The sequence below is a fragment of the Trichosurus vulpecula genome, chromosome 2 (genome assembly GCF_011100635.1).
Source record: "Trichosurus vulpecula isolate mTriVul1 chromosome 2, mTriVul1.pri, whole genome shotgun sequence".
Taxonomy (NCBI): Eukaryota; Metazoa; Chordata; class Mammalia; order Diprotodontia; family Phalangeridae; genus Trichosurus; species Trichosurus vulpecula.
The window spans coordinates 120,862,061-120,882,508 of NC_050574.1; the positions used below are offsets into that span (position 1 = coordinate 120,862,061).

Sequence of the window (20,448 nt, forward strand, 5' to 3'; positions counted from 1 at the left end):
GGAATCCACAAAATAGCAAAGGGAAGCAAGTCTCCAGCCCAGGATGGCCTGGATGGTCATTGGGAAGGGTTTATCATGCAGTGCTAGGAGCGAAGCGCAGCTCCGCGTGGGCCGGGCAGGACAGACCACATTGGGAGTCAGCCTAGGAACAGACCTTAGGCCATGAATAATTGAACTGTGTTGGTTACCAGATTTCTCAACCCACAAACACCAAAGACCACAGAACAGGTTAGTGGGGAAACTGCTGGATGAGGTTAGAAAGCCATCTGGCCCCAGCCCTGGGGTGGCAGAGGTGATGCCCGGTGGTGACACCAGCAGCAGGAAGCTCCCAGAGCCCCAGGGGTCAGCTGCTTCTGGAGTCCTTGGCTTACACAGTGGGAGGAATCAAGCAGCAGACCAGAGTGGGAGTGTAGGGCTTGTTTGGATCTGGGTCGCAATCCTGGTTGGCAGTTGTTAGGGGAAGAAGAGTGCTGTTATGGCAGAGCTTGTGGTGACAGTGGAGTAGAAGTAGCTCTGAAAACAGCAGCATAGCACCTAAAGCTTAGGACAAAGCCCTCTCTACTCTACAAGCAGTCATGCCCTAATAAAAAACTCAAAGGTCAAGTAGTTAGTTGGGAATATGGCCAGGGAGCAAAAAAGGATGCAGACTCTGACTCAGATTCAAACTTAGATTCTAGAATCTTTTTTTTGGTGACAAAGAAAATCAAAACATACAGCCAGAAGATGCCAACAAAGTCAAAGAGCCTACATCAAAAGCCTCCAAGAAAAACATGAACTGGTCTCAGGCCATGGAAGAGCTCAAAAAGGATTTGGAAAAGCAAGTAAGAGAAGTAGAGGAAAAATTGGGAAGAGAAATGAGAGTGATGCGAGAAAACCATGAAAAACAAGTCAATGACTTGCTAAAGGAGCCCCCAAAAATACTGAAGAAAATAACACCTTAAAAACAGATTAACCCAAATTGCAAAAGAGCTCCAAAAAGCCTATGAGGAGAAGAATGTCTTAAAAGGCAGAATTAGCCAAATGGAAAAGGAGGTCCAAAAGACCACTGAGGAAAATACTGCCTTAAAAATTAGACTGGAGCAAGTGGAAGCTAGTGACTTTATGAGAAATCAAGATATTATAAAACAGAACCAAAGGAATGAAAAAATGGAAGACAATGTGAAATATCTCAGTGGAAAAACCACTGACCTGGAAAAGAGATCCAGGAGAGATACTTTAAAAATTATTGCACTACCTGAAAGCTATGATCAAAAAAAAAAAAAGCCTAGACACCATCTTTCAAGAAATTATCAAGGAGAACTGCCCTGATAGTCTAGAACCAGAGGGTAAAATAGAAATTGAAAGAATCCACTTATTGCCTCCTGAAAAAGATCCCAAAAAGAAAACTCCTAGGAATATTGTCGCCAAATTCCAGAGTTTCCAGGTCAAGGAGAAAATAATGCAAGCAGCCAGAAAGAAACAATTTGAGTATTGTGGAAACACAATCAGGGTAACACAAGATCTAGCATCTTCTACGTTAAGGGATCGAAGGGCTTGGAATACGATATTCCGGAGGTCAATGGAGCTAGAATTAAAACCAAGAATCACCTATCCTGCAAAACTAAGCATAATGCTCCAAGGCAAAATAAGAAATTTCAATAAAATAGAGGACTTTCAAGCTTTCTCGGTGAAAAGACCAGAGCTGAATAGAAAATCTGACTTTCAAACACAAGAATCTAGAGATGCATGAAAAGGTAAACAAGAAAGAGAAATTATAAGGGACTTATAATCTCATTATCATCAATATAACTCATTATCTTCCTCATTAAATACAATGGGCCTTCAAACTTCCCCTTTTTTGTTGTTGAGGGCACCACCATCTATCTATTTACTTAGGCCCTGAGGAGAATAAGGACCAATGAGTGATCAATGACTTTTCTATTCCATCACATACCCCTTCCTCGAAGTGGCCAAATCCAATCATTTGCCAAATTTCCTTGAGAATATCTCCATATTATCTCCTGCATTAGCTGCCTTTCTCTCTAGGTCCCTTAACTCACAAGTATAATATTCTTTCTTACTATGCCAGGTAGTCACAAATATAGTCATAAGGTAAAATCAGCACCAGAATTCTTGATGTGTAATCCAGTATTTGTTGTTCTACACAATGAAACCTTCTATCGTTATGATTACAGTTGGAACATTCAATAATTTGCACATAGCTGGTGTTGGACCCCTATTCTCAAGTGACTTGGATATCAAAGAGATACCAATCAATATATGTTTATTAAACACTAAATATGTGCCAGGCAATGTGTTGGGCATACAAAGACAAAAATAAAATCCCCTTTACTCTCAAATATCTTAAAGTCTATTAAAGAAGACAGCCTGTATGTATGCATGTATACAAAACAGTCAAAATAAATACAAGGTAACTTAAAGGGGAGGAGAAAGAATAACAGATGGGGTTGGAGATTAAGAAGATTTAAGTGGGAGGTGGTACTTGAGCTGTACTTTTAAAAAATTTAATATTTTTTTTTCATTTTTGTTAAATATTTCCCAGTTACATGTAAAATTTTTTCAACAATCATTTTTTTTAAATTGAGCTCCAAATTCTCTCTCCCTTTCCCCCTCCTTGAAAAGGCAAGCAATTTTATACTGATTTATACACGTGAAGTAACGCAAAACATTTCCATATTTGCCATGTTACAAAAGAAAAGACAAAAAAAGAAAAATTAAGAAAGTTCTTTTAAAAATATGCTTCAATCTGAACTCAGAGTTCATGAATTCTCTCTCTGGAGGTAGAGTGTGTTAGAAATATGCTTGACACTGAAATTCAGGTATCAAGGGCAATTTATTATTAATGAGGAATCCAAAGGAATTGGTAAATGTTCCTGGCCAGGAGCAGACGCAGCCCTTCTTTAGGAAGAGGGAGTGGGGAATACAGGAGTGAGAACAGCTTTATTCTGTTAGGCTGACACAGACTGATGAAGCATCAGCTCAGTACATCCCTTCAGAGAACGGATTGGTCCACTCTCTTCTGGGTTACAATCTTCCTTATACGCCCCTCACATACAACTCCTTGGTATGTTCCCCCTCACTCAACATACATCCCATGTTCAAAAATGGCAGAAAACTCCTTCCTGTGGGTGTGTGAGGTAATATTCAATTAGCTAATTAAGCATGCATGCCATTTGACCCAGTTCTCTCTTCAACCCTGACTCCTATCTGGCTGCTTTAGGCCAGTTTTGCCTATATCTGGAGTTTGTGGTTTTTAGAAAGCCACTAGCTATTCTCTCATTGGCTGGGTCCATCTACCTTAGTTGATTTTTATTCCCTTCTTTGTTCAAGCTGGCACTTCATTAATTATTCTGTGGAAACTTAACTTTCCTTAACTTTTACTAATCTCTCACAATCCCTACTCTTGTCTTTAGTAAGGATTATGTTTCCACACTTTTTCTCACATGAATTCTTCCCCTTATCCATCTTCCCTTTAAGTAGGAAAGGGGAGAGGTTGGTTGACACATTGACAAATCAAAAAGGTGCAGTCCCCTTAATAAACACAGACACAGAGACCAAAAAGAAAAATAAACTGAACAACCAGTTGTCCCTTTAAGTTTCAGAAGTTTTGTCTCATACTGCTGTTTGTCAGGGAGCATTATCTAATGAAATTGTCTGGTCCTTGGTATTTGTTCCAGCCATCCTAAGCACAACATCTCAGCATCTTCTTCTTCTTGTTTTCTTGTAGGAACCAGCTTCCTTTTGTTCATTCTCCTACAAAATCGACCTTAGCACATGCAGTTATCGATTATGTCTTTGGCAATTGCTTCTATCTCTTGTTTGGTTATGAATACATCTCCTACTCATAACTGAGGTGTATAATCTTTATCTTATAATTTTTTAAAAATATGATTTTTTTATATTAAGGTCATGTATCTATTTAGAATGTATTGTGGAATATGGTGTGAGGTGTTGTTTTAAATCAAAGATCTGCTAGAATGTTTTCCAGCTTTCCTAGGGAGTTTTTGTCCCCTAAGTAGTCTGTTTTCTGCTTTATCAAACACTGGGTTATTGTGTTCCATTGTTTCTGATTCTCCTTTGTTTATTGTCCCATTAATCTATATCTTTTATTTTTTAACCACCATCAGATGGTTTTGATGATTGTTGCTTTATACTATAGCTTGAGGTTTAAGCATGCCATTTCCCCTTCATCCCTACCTCTTTTCATCATTTCCTTTTATAGTCTAGATCTCTGGTTTTTCAAAATGAACTCTGCTATAATTTTATCAAGTTCTACAAAAAACTGCCATGGTATTCTAATTGTCATGGTACTCAAAGTGTGAATTAACTCTGGTAGCATTGTCATTTTCATTTCATGGACTGGCCAGGAGTACTGAATAAACCTCCAGCTATTTAAGTTGTCCTTTATTTCTTTAAGGAGCACTTTGTAATCAAATATATATTAGCATTTTGTGTGCTTTGCATAGATTGATCACTAGATGTTTTATGCATTTTATAGCTATTTGGAATGGGATTATCCTTTCCCTTATTGCTTCTTAGATTCTGTTGTCATACGAAATGTAGTTGATTTTTGAGGGCTGATTTTGTAGACTATAATTTTGCTGAAACTATTAATTATCTTGATCAGTATCTTTGTTTATTCCTGGGGATTTTCCAAGCATGCCATCATCATCATCAGCAAATATGGGTAGTTTCCTCTTTTCTTTCCTCTACACTTTTAGTTTCTTTTTCTTCTTGTTTTGCTACTGCTAACATTTCCAGGACTATATCAAATAATAGGGGGAAAACATGTATCCTTGTTTCACTTTTATCTTTACTGGAAAAGGTTCTAAGTGTACCCCCATTGCATATGATGCTCACTTTTGCCTTTAGACAGATGCTTTTTTATATATTAAAAAAGGTGCCTCTGTTTATACTTCACAAGTTTTTAGCATAAAGAAATGATGGTCTTTGTCAAAGGCTTTTTCTGCATCTGTTGAAATAATCATGTGGTTATGGATATTTTGGTTTTTAATATGATTACTTATGCTGATCGCTTTCCCAATGTTGAATCGTCCCTGGTATAAATCCAACTTGGTCATAATGAATGATTTCTTGAATAAATGACTGTAGTCTGTTTTCACAGAATATTGTTTAAGATTTTTGAATCTATATTCATTAATGATGCTAACCTACAGCTTTCTTTATGAGTTTTATCCTTCTGTGGTTTAAGTATTAGGACTATATGTGTCTCCTAAAAGAATTTTGCTAGGTTGCTTTCTTAATTTTTGAGAATAATTTGTGTAGTATGGGTATTAATACATCTTTTAAAAGTTTGACAATTCTCCTGTAAATTCATGAGGACCAGAAGATTTTTGGTAATTGTTTTTTATGACTAGTTTTCTTTTCTGAGATTGAGTCACTTTCTCTATCTGGTCATCTTGTCAGTCTGGGTATGTTTTTGAAGGTATTCTTCTATAACTTTGGGGTTCTCAGTTTTGTTTGTATATAATTGTATGCGATAGATTTTTATAATTCTTTATATTTCTTCTGATTTTTTGTGATTTTACCTTGTTCATTAATTTTTATTAATTTGATTTTCTGCCCTCTTCTTTTTCATCTGATTAAAGACTTATCCAATGAATTTTTTGGTTTCTAGTTTATTTCTCCTCTAATTTTTAACATGTGCATTTCTATACTTATATTAGAGTTGGTTTGGGGTTTGGGTTTTTTTGGCTTCCGTTTTTTTAAAAAAAATGTTTATTCAGTTCATTAATCTCTTTTTCTATTTTGATTATATATAATATCTAGGTAGCTATGTAATTTTTCTTTTGAGGGCTTTTTAGTTGCATCCCAGAAATTTTGGCATGTTGTCTGATCATTATCATTTTCTTTCACATAAGGTTTCTATGATTTGTTCTTTGATTCATTCATTTAGAGTTTCAATGTTTTCTCCATCTGGATCTTTCTTTTGTTTGTGGTATCTAATTCAGAGACTATTTTTATAGCCATTAGGTATGGCTGGTAAAGGATGTATTTACTATTTCTGTTACTTATCCAAAACAGAGAGAGGCACATTGAAATCTCTTATCACTATAGTATTACTGTCTGTATTCTTATTAATATTGTCTGTATTGTATTACTGTCTATGTGACCATGGAGCTCAGTTATTTTCCTTATGAATTTGGATGCTGAGGCATTTAAAACATAATTTTAATACTGATATTGGTTTGTTATCTATGGTTTCATTCTATATAATGTAGTTTTCTTGTTTATCCTTTTTATTTTTTGTATATTTCTTTTTGCTTTGCTGGATGCCATGACTGCACCTCCTGCTTTTCTTGATTTACTTGATGCATAGTTAAAAAAAAATTATCCCCTTGGTTTTGTGTATGTCTTTGTTTTGGTTCCAGTTGGGTGTTAGGCTCTTTCCTCTCAGGTGGTGCCACCACCCCTGCCCACCAGTCCCCTCCCCTTCCCACACAGAGTTTACTGACCCATCCCTCTCTTCCTCAGTTCTTTGGCACAACAGTACAGAGTACTGTCACAGGTATGCTGGTATAGCCTAGGTGGATTTCTATCCATTGGAATTTTAGTCTTTGAGGCACTAAGTGGGTGGGAGTGGGGGCTGAAAGGGGGTTGAGCTCTTGTCCAATCCAGACTTGTAAAATGTCAAGTGCTGGCTATCTTTGCCTCAGAAAATTTCTGCAGTTTAATTTGGAGCTCCAGGTACTGGAAAGAGAAGGTGGGAAGATTAAGGGCAGTTGTATTCTTTTGCAAGCCCCTTGGTAGGTTTGGTTAGCACAACCTTTCTGCCAGGAGCGGTGGGAAGTGGAGAGGGAGTGCTCAGTGTGCATGAGTTAGGCATTAGTTCATGGAGTCTTTACTTTTGGCTTCTTGGTATCCTATACCATGGAGACAACTGATATTGCCTTATGTCTGGCATATAATCTTTATTTTGGAGAGGTTTAAGAGGTTGTGGCAATCTGAAAAAATGTCTAGTCCTTCATCTTGTTGATCATGTCAGAGCTTATTTCTCTAAAAAAAATTTTCATGTCTCTATGGTACTTCAAAGTTTATGGACTGCTTTCCTCATAACAATCTGTGAGTTAAGTCATGCAAAAATTATGATCCTTGGTTTTGTAGATGAAGAAACTGAACTTACAGAGGTTAAGCAGCTTATTTTGGGTTACACAAGCAGTTAAGTGTTAAGAGTCATGATACAAACTCAATTCTCCTTCCTGACTTTAAGTACAATCTATTTTTCAAAGAATGAAAATAGGGACAAATGAAACAACCAAGAAGTCGGGCATAGGCTCTTTTATCTATGTACACTCTACAAAACATGAATAAAGCTGGCATTCTCTTCACACACACACACACACACACACACACACACACACACACACACACAGTTCCTAAAAACAGGAACTACATTTCCTTGATCTCATCCTTTTACACATCCACGAAGGTCCTGCATGCCCTGTACCTTGAACAAACTCCCTTCTTATCTCTCCAAGTTGAAATTTTTCTCTTCCTTCAAGGCTCATATGGAATGGCACCTTTTTCTTGAAAACTTCCCCAATTGAGAACTGTTTCCCCTCTTCAAATTTTCCATGATCACTTTAGTAAATTCTATAAGATGAACAACTGCCAGTATTCATTTTTATATCCTCAGTAACTAGCATAGCTCTTTGCATACAACAATAAATTGAATTTGCTAAAATAAATAGGTTATCAAAATGCTCTGATGATGAATACCATATGATTGTTTTTATTCATAAATTATCATAAGCTGCCTTACATACATTCTAGTTATAAAGCAAGCCACACACGCAGACACTGTGAAAAACGGCTGTGCCACGTTTATTAGCAGGACACTGAGAAAGGCTGTGCCACGTTTATTAGCAGGACACTGAGAAAGGAGACAAACTGGCATCACTGTGGAGATATTTGAACAACTGGTTCTATGCTGAAAATTTGTATCTCATATGTCCAGAATGCCTTTACAAAAACAAGCCATTTCAAAAGGATATTTTTAATTTTAAAAAGTTATCATCAACTGCTCAAATTAAATTCATTTATCTATTTTATTTCACATTGTGACCCTTTTTCAGTTTAGGAAGCCTCAATTCTAAGGACCATCTAACATTCCCTTGAAATAGCCTCTAACTTTAGGCATCATAACAATAATCAGTTTTAATAAGACACTAAAAAAGCAAGAAGGATCTGTTCAAACTAGGTCTACATTCTGTGAATAGCACCAATCAACAAAGGAGAAACAAGAGTGGGCAGTAGAATTGGTAAAAAAAAAAAAAAAATTAAAAAGCCTCTGAAGATTCTTAAGCTTTCAAACACATGAGGTAAAAGAATATCCACATGGGAGCAGGATTTGGCTAAACAGTAACAGGGACAAGGGAGCTTCTTTGGTTGAAAAAGCTGCTGTGAACTAAGAGGTTAAATCTCTTCCTAAAGAGTTTTTAAGGGCAACCTGACCTAGTATTATTATTTCCAAAATAGGAGTAATGACTTCCAGAGATGCAAAACAGATGAAGAGCTGGCTGGGAAGACAGACAAGTAACACCCAAACCTGTGTCACACAGACAGTAAATTTAACGTGCATCACAGGAATGAAAACTAATAACAGAATGATGAGGCCACAGGGCCTCTAAGAAGCAACCCATCATTTTACATATGGGGAAACTGAGGCTCAGGGAGATTATGTGTCTTATCCAAGATTGGATTGGTAAAGTGAGATGTATGTATGTATGTATGTATATGTGTGTGTGTGTGTGTGTGTGTGTGTGTGTGTGTGTGCGCCTAGATAGATGTATATATCTGTGTGTATACACACACACACACACAGGCAATTAAAAAGGTCCAAGAGACAATTTCTGGATGTGAGAAGGGATATTATGGTATCTTGTTTTGATCCCACAGAAGTTATATTGAGATTATCAATAGTCGTGAGGAAGCTTGCTTACCAAGATAATGGGCCATTCTGTTGTCACAGGGCTAGGCTGGGACAAACCAGTTGGACCAGAAAAGCTGGTCTGGGACAACCAGTTCAAGACTGAAGGGTCATGTCCTGGTCAAGTATGCTCACTACCTAATTTGCATAATCCGCATAAGTTCAGAAGGGAATGTAGGGAAATGAAGAATGTAAAATAATTCCAACACAGGAAAGGAGGGTAGAACCTGTTAACCTCACTCTTGTTTCTGTATTTTCACTACCATGTATGTCTATGAAACCTGTGCAAGTTAAGTAGGGAATGTAGAGAAATGAAGAATATAAACTAACCCTAACTCAGACAAGGAAGGTAAAACTGGTTAACCTCACTCCTGCTTCTATATCGGTGTGGGTGTTCCTAGTGAGCACACATTCTGTCATGAGAAGTATAATAAATGCCTTCCTCTGCCCACTCTGTTGCTGAGTTCTTTGAGTGGGAGTGGGTAACCACATGGATCTTCCTTAGGTTATGCAACCAGGAAAGCAATGAGCTATGTGAGCATGTCTTGGTCTTACTTCCTGACCCTGCCTAGGAAATCCTGTGACCCTCCATAGCCCTACTAAGGGGCCATCGCATGGTTCTTCCTGCCTAGGGAGTACTGTGATCCCCACAGCTGTACTAAGGGGCCATCACATGGTTCTTCCTCAGGGTCTGATCCTGCCTAGGGAGTCCTATGATCCCCACAGACTAAGGGACCATCCCATGGTTTTTCCTCAGGGTTTGGCCGTGCCTAGGAAATCCTGTGATTCCCCTGTGTTTCCTGTGTTTCTCACACTGGGTAATTTAATTATTTTATTAATAAATCCAGCATTTTAATAAAAGAATGATCATTTGGCCAGCAGTCTCTTAGACCAAAGACAATCATGGTAGTGGACTCACAGCTTATATGCCCATTGAAGAGGGCTGCTCCTGTGGGTGGCAATCAATTCTGATTAGCTAACTTGTGTTTGTCCTTTGTTTTGGAAGAGGACCATGACATCAGGGAAATGATGACATGACTTGCAGTTTACTTTGATTTGAATGAGGGAGGGTTGTACAAGGTCACAGCTTCACTTTCTCTTCCAGAGCCATCTGGATCCAGAGACCTGATATTCACCAGGACAACTGGAGATGGCCCAGGATGCATTAGGAGACCCTGGCACGAGTACAGGAAAAGGCATGATTAGCTAACAATTAATGAGAGAATGAGTATTACAATTGAGAGGCTGTGTGTGAACTCTGATTATGTCACTCACTTTTAAGTTGCCCCTAGCCTTGGACAATCTATTCAAAGAATTTATCCCCCACCCCCACCCACCCAAGTCAGAGAGGAACATAATGGCTTCCTCACCTGGGTGGGGGGGTCTGAGAAAGAAAGTTAGTCCGATCTCATCAGTAATGTCCTTCAAGAGACTGAACTTTTAATATTAAGACTTTGGAAAAAGGGATCTCCCCAAATCATTGTTTATTAATAATCATGGGGGTGGGCAAAGAATTAAACCCAGGTAACATGACTCCAAATCAGTCCAGTACTCTTTGTTTTATACCAATCTGACATTCTAATTTAACCAAACCATTTAATTTTGTATTAAAACTATTTGGGGACTGAATTACAATATTCTCTTAACTGATCTGCTTGATTCCAGTCTCTTCCTACATACCACTAGTAGATTATTCCTCAAAAAATTTTAATGACAGCCTCTAGATAAAAAAAAAAATCCTTCCATGTTTCCCCGACGTTTCTAGAAGAGAGTTCACGCTCCTTATACTAGGTCTTCTACAATCTGGACTCAAGCCACTTCTCAACTTGATCTTCTAAGATACCCCCATTTGGACCTTTTGTTTCAGTAAAAATGCACTACTCAGTTTCCTCCAGGCATGTGAGATGAATTTCTGCCTCTGCAATTTTCCTCATATTACTCTTTCTGCATGAATGCTATGCATCCTTCCTTTATAATATCTCCTATGACTACCAATGAAAAACAAGCATTTATTAAATGCTTATTGTGTGACAGGCACTGTTTTAGGTACTGGGTATATACAAAAATGAGTCCTTAGACTCAAGTAAATTACAATCTTTTGGGGAGACAACATATAAATTATAATTATGTGCCTATGTGTATATGTACAAGCACACATATATAAATAACATATATATACACATACATACACACACATGCATGTTATACATATAACTAAGTTACATGTATAATTGTGTACAACTAAGTTATATCTACGTGTACACATGTATATATACACACATATATACACACGCATATTATATATACACATATGTGCACGTGTATATGTATTGTATATATACATATGTTGGTTGACTGGTGTCCATTCTCAAAAAGGACCAAAATTACATCATTATGTTGGTGTCAAGGTACAGTGTGTCTGACTGTGGCTGATCAGACCAATATGAGCTCAGAAGGCTCTACTATAGGTCAGGCACAAACAGTCCACATAAACATTTGAAGTGGAGATGGCTCTAAATTTGTGCATCTGACATTTTTTCTGAGCTACTGCAACTCTGCTTTGCTCACAGAGCATAGTATCTTCTTTGATTAGGACACACTATGCTTGGTGGTCTTTTGCCAGTGTCTCCCAATCTATTTCAAAGTTCTTAAGAGAGAACTTGAGAGTGTCCTTGTTATTTCTTCTTGTGACTTCCATGTGAGTGCCTGCCTTGTGTGAGCTCTCCATAAAAATCTTTAATTGCCAGTGTCTCTCAAGTCTCACAATTGATTCCAAAGTTCTTGAGACCTTGAGAGCGACCTTGTACTTCTTCTTGTGACTTCCATATGAGTGCCTGCCCTGTGAGAGCTCTCCATAAAAGTCTTTAAGGCAAACATACATTTGGTATTCAAACAACATGTCTGGCCCATCACCTGTGTTCTCTGCAGGAGAGTTCTGAATGCTTGGCAGTTTAGCTGGAGAAAGGACCTTATCTTGCCAGGTGATCTTCAGGATCTTCTTAAGATAATTCAATGGAAGAGATTCTGTCTCCTGGCATGGCGCTCGTAGACTGTCCAGGTGTCACAGGCATACAACAATGAAGTCAGCACAATGGCTCTGTAGACCTTTAGTTTGGTAGGCAGTCTGATACCTCTTCTCTACCACACTTTCCTTCAGAGCCTCACAAACCTCACCATCTATGTGTACATTATCTTGGAAAGTATATTGCCAAGGTAAGTGAACTTGCCCACGGTATTCAAAATTTCTCTATTTGCTATAATTGATAGTTCCATGTATGGATGGTGTGGTGTTGGCTGGTTGAGAACCTGTGTTTTCTTGGTATTAATTTTTAAGTTAAAATTAACATAAGCATCAGAGAATCAATCCATACTTTGTTGCATCTCAGCATCAGAGGCTTCACTGAGTACACAAAACAACTATGAAAAAAATTCATGTACCAACTCTCCCTCCACTTCAGTCTTGGCTTTTAGTATTTCAAATTAAATAATTTACAATCAATCTGGTAGCTGAACTTGATGCAATTTTTGTCCTCATTAAAGGCCTCTGACAATGCTGCTGAAAACATCATGCTAAAAAGCACGGGAGCGAGTACACAGCCTTGTTTCTCTCCACCGGTGACTGGGAAAGCAAAAGGGCCTGGCCAAGCATGCCATCAAGAAAATGACACACAATACTGATGAACTTCTTCAGGCAGCCCAAATTTTGCCATAATTTTCCACAAGACCACATACGTACACACACCTGGTGGGGGACGGGGGTAATTCAAGGGATAGGGAGTTACTCCCAAGTAGGACGACCAAGAAAAGCCTTATATAGGAAGTGGTACTTTAGCTGAGACTTGAAGGAAGTTAGAGATTCTCAGAAACAGAGGTGAGGAGGAAATAACATTCCAAGAATAGGAGATAACTAGAATTGTTGCCCACCACCCATGGCTGAGTCAAAGATCCAAGGCAAAGAGGGGTACTTGTTAGTCTTGAGCCTGGCTGTTTGCTGAGCACAGAACAAGTTCCCAGAAGCACATGGTAGCTCTGTGGGTGGCTCAGATTCCAGGAGCAGAGCACAGCCTCTCAGACCAAATGGGAAGTTCAGTTCCTCTGAACCTGGAGAGCCTCCCAGCATACCAATAATGCCTTTAGAGACAGGAGAGGACAAGGACTGAAGATAAGTCAGAAGGGCGAGGAAAAAGTCCTGTCTAAGGGGTGGAAAACAGATTCACTTTGCAGAATTAAGAAAAGGAAAGAATGGAGAAGTCATTTGGTAGAGTATCTTAGATGCTAAGGCAGGGGAGTCACATTTAATATGAGGGGTTACTGCCTACACGATCTTGGGAAATCATCTGACCTCCCTCAGCCTCAGTGGCCGTATCTATAAATTGAATTCTGTGGACTTGACCTCTGACCTAAGACATCAGGAAGATGCTAGATATTATAGGATCACAGACTTGGAAGCACCTTGGAAAATGTAGAATCCAAACACTTCCTTCTACAAAGGAGGAAATGGAAGCCCTAAGAGGTTAAGGGACTTGGTCACAGTAAGATACAGAGCCAGGAATTGAAAACAGATTTTTTTTAGCTCCAAATTCAGTGCTATTTCCATTCCATCAAACTTCTCTTGAACATGGAAGTGACATGATGAAACCATGAAGTACTATATCCACTCTTTTAAAAAAGACATATATTGTTTTTTTTATTTTTAGTTTACAACACTCAGTTCCACAAGTTTTCAAGTTCCAAATTTTCTCCCCTGCCCCCGCTCCCCCCTCCCTCTCCAAGAGAGCATATATAGGTTCTATACCATATCCACACCTTCCCAAGAGAGAACACAAACACAGGTCCATTTAGAGACAGGGCAGTACTGGAAAAATAGAACTATGGTTCTATCAGTAAGAAGAATTAAAATTCACTCCAATGTTTGACACATATAAGTCAGAGAAATCTGGTAAGAACGAGTTCCTTTTGCTCAATGAAGAGCCTCCTTAACATAAGTTTCTACACTCTCTTTGTTTCTACTCAAAACTAAACTACAGACAAATTTCAGAAACCAGACACAAGATTCAAGTATAGAAAGTTATGTCTCTATTAAAAAGCAACTATGGTTTAAAAAAAAATCTGCCACTTAAATCAAAATCACATTCCACAACATTAACAATGATCCCAAATTTGTCTGGGCAAACAGCACCTGCTTCCCACAAAATTCACAAATGTAAAGAAAATTACAATTAAGCTTGCAAGGTGTGCAGAGCTGATTGGACCTGGGAATTCATGAAGACATTTCCATCTGGAACACAGATTGAAAGGAAAACCATCCACAATTTTAGCTTTCTAAAGATAACTCTTAACCACCACCTGAGTTTACAATCTATGTTAGCAGCACAGCTTTTAAAAAACACCTCTACAATTCCAAATAGATCTCTCCACAGCTACTCCCCAAAACATGCTCCTCAGGTTACAGAGTAAGTGCTTGAGAAATGCTTTAATTTTACTTTGGACTGTACTTGAGGTTTCCTTGGTATAGGGAACTTTGAGATCAGCACCTAGGATAACCCTTGGAGACTTCAAAAGCTGCCTGGGGCACTGAGCCTGAGGGACCTACTCAGGTGCACAGAGCTAGGCTATGTGAGAGGCAGGCCACTAAATTGAAATCTTCCTGAGTTGGAGACTCACTTTCTATCCACTGTGCAATAGGTTCCCTTTCACATATTTCAATTCTTTAACAACTATACACGATTTAAATTTTGATATTTTACATCGCCACAGATGCGTGCCTTATTTTCATAAGTAGATGATAACCACTAGGATTAAACACAAAATCCTCCGTTTGGTGTTCAAAGCTTTTCCGATCTTCTTAAACCTTACTTATCCTCAAGATTCTAATTCAGGGACAATGGCCCCATTGTTATTCCTTGATTAAAATACTCCATCTTCTAATTCCATGCAGCACCCCCCACATTTGGAATACTCTACCTACTCATCACCTCCTGCCTTCCTTGACTTCCTTCAAGTCTCAAGTCAAAATCCCACCTTCCACCTGCCTTCCCAACTCCCCTTAATGCTAGTGTCTTTCCTCTACTGCTCTTCCCAGATCTTCCATTGGAGGAGGGGGGCCCCAGGGAGCCACCTCATCATTTCCCATATGGCTGCTCTCCTAGAAGTCATCATTATCTCTAGAAACATCTTCCTGCAGGCAACATCAACTCTGAAACTCATACCTCCACAGTACCTTTTCTCATAGGCTCCTCCTCTCTGACTAGAGAGGGTGAACATCAGAGGGCTACTTCTAGATCCTCTATTTAAAAAGAGGTCCCAAGACAGCCATCTAATCGTCTCCCACCCGCCCGCAGAACTTCTTCATGGCCCTGCACTAGGTACCCTCCAAAACAAATGCTTTAAAGTTTTTGTTATGGAACTTTTTTTTTTTTGACAAAGCCAATTAAGATCATTAGTCAAAGTGTGACTATACAGTAACATCTACAACCTACTGTAATGCCTCCCCCTCTCCTAAACTTAGAAATAAGGAATCATTGAATATTTAGGTGCGAAAAGACCTCAGAAATGATCTAGTTCAACCCACACTTAAACAAGAATCTTTGACAAATGGTTATCCAGTCTTTCCATAAAGATCTCTAGTAAAGGATAATCTGCTGTATCCTGAGGCTGCCTACACGACTTTTAAAAAGTTCTTAGGAAATTCTCCCTTCTATCAAACTGATAAACTTCCATTCACTGCTGCTAGTTCTGCCATCCATGGCCAAGCAGAGCACATTTAATCCCTCTTCAACATGACAACCCTTCCAATACTTTAAGACAGTTATAACATCCTCCATGAGTCTGATCTTCTACAGGTTACTTCCTACTCATCTCATAGTAATACCTACTTCCTTCAACTGATCTTCATGGGACATAAACTTGAGGTTTGTCACCATTCCGGTACACTGTCCAGCTTAACTATATCCTCAAACTGTGCTATGCAGAACTTAATACAATACAAATACACTGTTTGGTGTTCAAAGTTTTTCTAAATACTGTCTAATAAGGGCAAATAGAAAAATAATTCACCTATGAACCAACTCTTGTGGAAAAGCTACCTAAAAACTGGTTCTACAGGGGCTAGTCTCACTTTCTCAGCAATCACAACTACTGAATATCTGAAAAAGAAAGCTCCCACCATTGTCTCTGGCATTGTCAAATGGTTCAATATCAGAATTGGATATAGTTTTATTGAGGCAAATGATACTAAAGAGATAATTCCACCTATATGGCCATTGCACCCTAACAGACCATGCAAGCTTTTCATCTGATTTGCTGCTGAAATCTGCTGTATGTGTTGCTTCCCCTACTGAAATACGAGCTCCTTGAGAGCACAGATGATCTTACTTTTCTATTGTGATCTCCAGTGCTTAGCACAGTGTGTAATACATATTCACTCATGACTTCTTTAGTCCTAAACACTATGCCTTTCAGTGCAGACAACTATTAAAAGGAGTAAATTTAAAGATGAGATCTGCTACAAAGTACAATTTGTGAAAGCTTTCCTGCTCTTTTTTCATGCTTTCCAAGATGTCTCTTTTGAATAGCCTAAAAAACCTTTTTTTTTGGGGGGGGGGCTACCATATCACACACTAAAACCCTCAGATCTTTTTCAGATGAGATACTGCCTAGTTGTACCTGTCAAATGTTTCAGCCTGTCAAGATCTTTTTGGATCCTCACACACACCTTATTAGCTGTTCCTCCCAACTGTGTGCATTTTGTTACTTTGAAAAAGCCTACCCTCTAGAGTGATGCCTTCCCTGGAGTCAGGAAAACAGGGATTCAGATCCCACATGAGATATCCTAACTGAATCTGTGTGACATGGGTGAGTTCTTTAATCTCTCTGTGCCTTAGTTTCTTCATCTGAAAAACGAAGGGGTTGCACAGGATGGCTTATAAGATATCTTCCAGCATGAAACAGATGATTGTTTGACCAGTGGCAATTGGGATTGATGGGAATTGATGGGAATGTTAAACAATACAGGTCTAAGTACATATCCCTGGGGCATTCCACTAGAAACCTCTTTTAAAGTCAGCATCAAGAAACGGATGACTACTTTTGGGGTTTGACTATTAAAACAGTTCCATGTCTGGCAAATAATATTAATCTCCCAATTGCTCTCCATCATGTACTTCAAAAAATGCATGAGTGACTATAAGAAATGTATTACCAAAAACTAGATAAACTATATCTACAACATTTCCCTGATCTACTTGCTAAACATATTTCTCAAAAATTCTGTTGGTCCGGAATGACCTGGTTACAATGAAACCATGTTGATTCTTTGAGATTGGAAATTCCTTTTCTAGATGTTTACTTCTTTGGTACCTGTCTTATGCTATATAATTTTTTCTTTCAAATAATTTTTATGGATATATTTTTTACATTATATTCACTTTTTGCCATTTACATTTTTTTTAACAATTTCTCTCTCATTCCCCCTTTCCCAATTTAACAATAAAAAACTTGAATGCTCATGATATGCATAGTAAAGCAAAACAAATACCCACATTGGTCATGTCCAAAAATATATGTCTTATCCTGCATTTTAAGTCCCTCTATGGCAGGAGGTAGGTAGCATGATTCTTCTTCTGTTAGGACTCTTTCTTTCCCAATTTTTACATTATTTTTCTTGAGATTCTTGACTTTCCCTCTTCCAAATAAATTTTGATCTTTTTCTAGCTCTATAAAATAAAGCTCTGGTTGTTTGACTGGTACATCATACATATTTCTGAATATATCAGTTTCTTACTTACATTGGAAACAATCCCTCGTAACAAAGATAGAACAAGAAAGCACCACCCCCCTCCCCCCCCCCCAAAAAGGCAGTCCAGCCAGCAAAAGTGGTCTGATCACATAAGCAATATTCCATCTCTGTAGTAAACGGGATAAGTAAATTGTTGCTATTCCTCTTTAGGGTCAAGTTTCTTAATCATTACAATTGCACAGTGCTTTGCTTTCTTTTCCTTCTTTCTTTTGGTATTGTTGCAGTATTTTCCTGATTCTGCTTACATTACTTTGCAGCATTTCATAGAAATCTTCCAATGTTTCTGGAATTCTTCTCATTCATTATTTTTGTGTCATAGTAACATATCATTATATTCACATACCACAATTTGTGTAACTATTCCAAAACTGATTGGCACCTACTGTTTCTAATTCAATTTTTGCTACCACTAAAGGTACTGCTATAGCTAGTTTGGAATACATGGGTCTTTTCTTTCTGTTTCTGACCTCCCTGGGGGTATATGACCCTCAGTAGGATTTGTGGTACAAAAGATATGGTCTTTCTAGCCACAGTTTTAAGTATAATTCCATACAACTCTCCCAAATGGTTAGAAGCAAGTCACAGCTCTATTAAGAATATATTAATCTTCACCTTCCCAAATCCTGCCCCAGCCTCCAACAATGACTATTTTCATCTTTTGTTATCTTTGCCAATTTGCTGGGTAGGAAATGAAACCTGTTAAGTTGTTTTAATCTGCATTTCTCTTATCATTGCACCTGTTAAATTTTTTTTTCCATATCTTTTTAAATCACCTCCATTTGGAACCATGTTTTAATATGGTTATTAGAAGCTTGTGATTCTTGAGAGAACTGTTTGTTCATACCTTCTGACATATCCTTTGGGAAATGACTCTTGGTCTTCTATAGCAGATCCTCTTCAGAAATATTTGATATAAAGATTTTTCACCCAATTTACAGTCTTCCTCACCATAGCTTGCATTGATTTTGTTTGTGCAAAAACTTTTCAATTTCATGTAATTAAAATTTTCTATTTTATTTTGTGATCACCTATATTTTTTGTTAAGATTAATTCTACCCCTAGAAATAGCTATGAAAGGTGCCTGATCTTGTTCTTATTTTTTTCCATCCTTAATGGAAATTTTTTTCCAATAAAAATATCCTTAGTTTTTCCCATCTAATTTTTAAAAATAATCCTTTCATATTCAGGCCAACTATAATTTGTAAGCTTCTTGTAGTTTATGGTATAAGCTATAAGATTCTGGTCTCAATCTAATTTCTTTTTAATACTCTCCAGTTTTCTCAGCAGTTCTTGTAAAACAGGGAATTCTTTCATTTTACCCTCTTGAGTTTATCAATTTTTTTTGATCTTTCAAAGATAAAGCACAATGGCTTGGCAATCACATTTGCTAGTTGTGTTTTCTCTTTATCAATGGACATAACTGGCCTCTAACAGCAGTTCTAGCCTTTTTCTGATATAGCTAATATAGCTGATATAGCTGATATAGCTAATAAAAAACAAAATCAATAACTGTACCTTCCTTTCCAGTCTAGACTCATTTTGAACTTTAGCACTGCTGATGCTATTCTTTTTTTTTTCCCACTTTCTTCATTCTTATATTTTCACTGAAAGGTAAAAACTTCCATACAGTTTTACAAGTAGCCATATTCTCTCACCCCAGATGACTACTGACAATGCCTTTATTTTTCAATAGATGCCAGGGAATCCTTTGTCTTCTTGGTCATGGTGGGGATGAGGTGCATGTGGTCATCAACACATCTGGTCATCAACACATCTGGTCACACAGGACTCTAGCTGCCTCTTCACCTGCTGCTCCTTGCTCTCAGCATCCATCAAGTCTTTGGCTTTGTCATTGCACTGCATGGTGCATTGAGCCAGGCAATCCTGGAATTTCTCCAGTTTGCTGGTCACAAGGGCCTGTGCCTGGGCCAAGGGAGCATGGCAACATTCAATGCACTGATGAAGTGCTGCATAGAGGCCTGGGTATCTTCACAGCAGCTGGCACTGCACCGAAACATGGTAGCCTGCATCTTGCGGATATTCTCCCGCTCCAGCCCTTTCACCATGGTTTCCACCACCTCCTGCACCCGCAGCTGCTGCGACTCCACCATGGCGTACACCCCCGCCCCCCAGCCCCATGCCCTGCCCAAGTGCCCTAGCCCAGGGTCCACATGGAGCCCCTTGCTGATGCTATTCTTAAGAGACTTTCATAGTCACCTTCCATTATCTACCCTTCTTTCATCTTCTTTACATGTTATTTGTTCTTTTTTTATGTTTGATTGATGTCATTTATTTTTTATACTACCATCCCTTTCCAATACATGCACTTTTGATTGCTCTCTCTCTGGTAACAAAGAAAAACCTAAGATATTACATCTAATGGTGTTTAAAAAAATGTTACGCTTCTTGAACATAAAGACATAAGTATGTTTCAACATCTGTTCCCTGACAGCAAGACAGTATTTGTAATTAATCTCTGTTCATGTATCTTTTCACATTGTCACTTGCATTATTGCAGACTTTGTGCATATAACTCTTGGTTATACTTTCTTTGCTCTGTATTCTTCACATTTTACATCTTTAAAATTTTTTATTCGTGTTTTTAAATTACTTTCATTTCCAAATATATCCCTCTTCATTTCCCTACCCAAAGTCATAGTCTGTAACAAAGCACAAAAAAGAAACAAAAAGCAGTTCTGCA

General features: G+C 38.2%; 1 protein-coding gene and 1 pseudogene across 1 annotated transcript in view; both read right to left on the reverse strand.

Moving 5' to 3' along the window:
• UVRAG (UV radiation resistance associated) overlaps positions 1-20,448 on the reverse strand; it is a 416,256-nt gene that overhangs the window by 124,011 nt on the left and 271,797 nt on the right. The window lies entirely within an intron of this gene.
• LOC118838151 lies at positions 19,427-19,858 on the reverse strand (annotated as a pseudogene).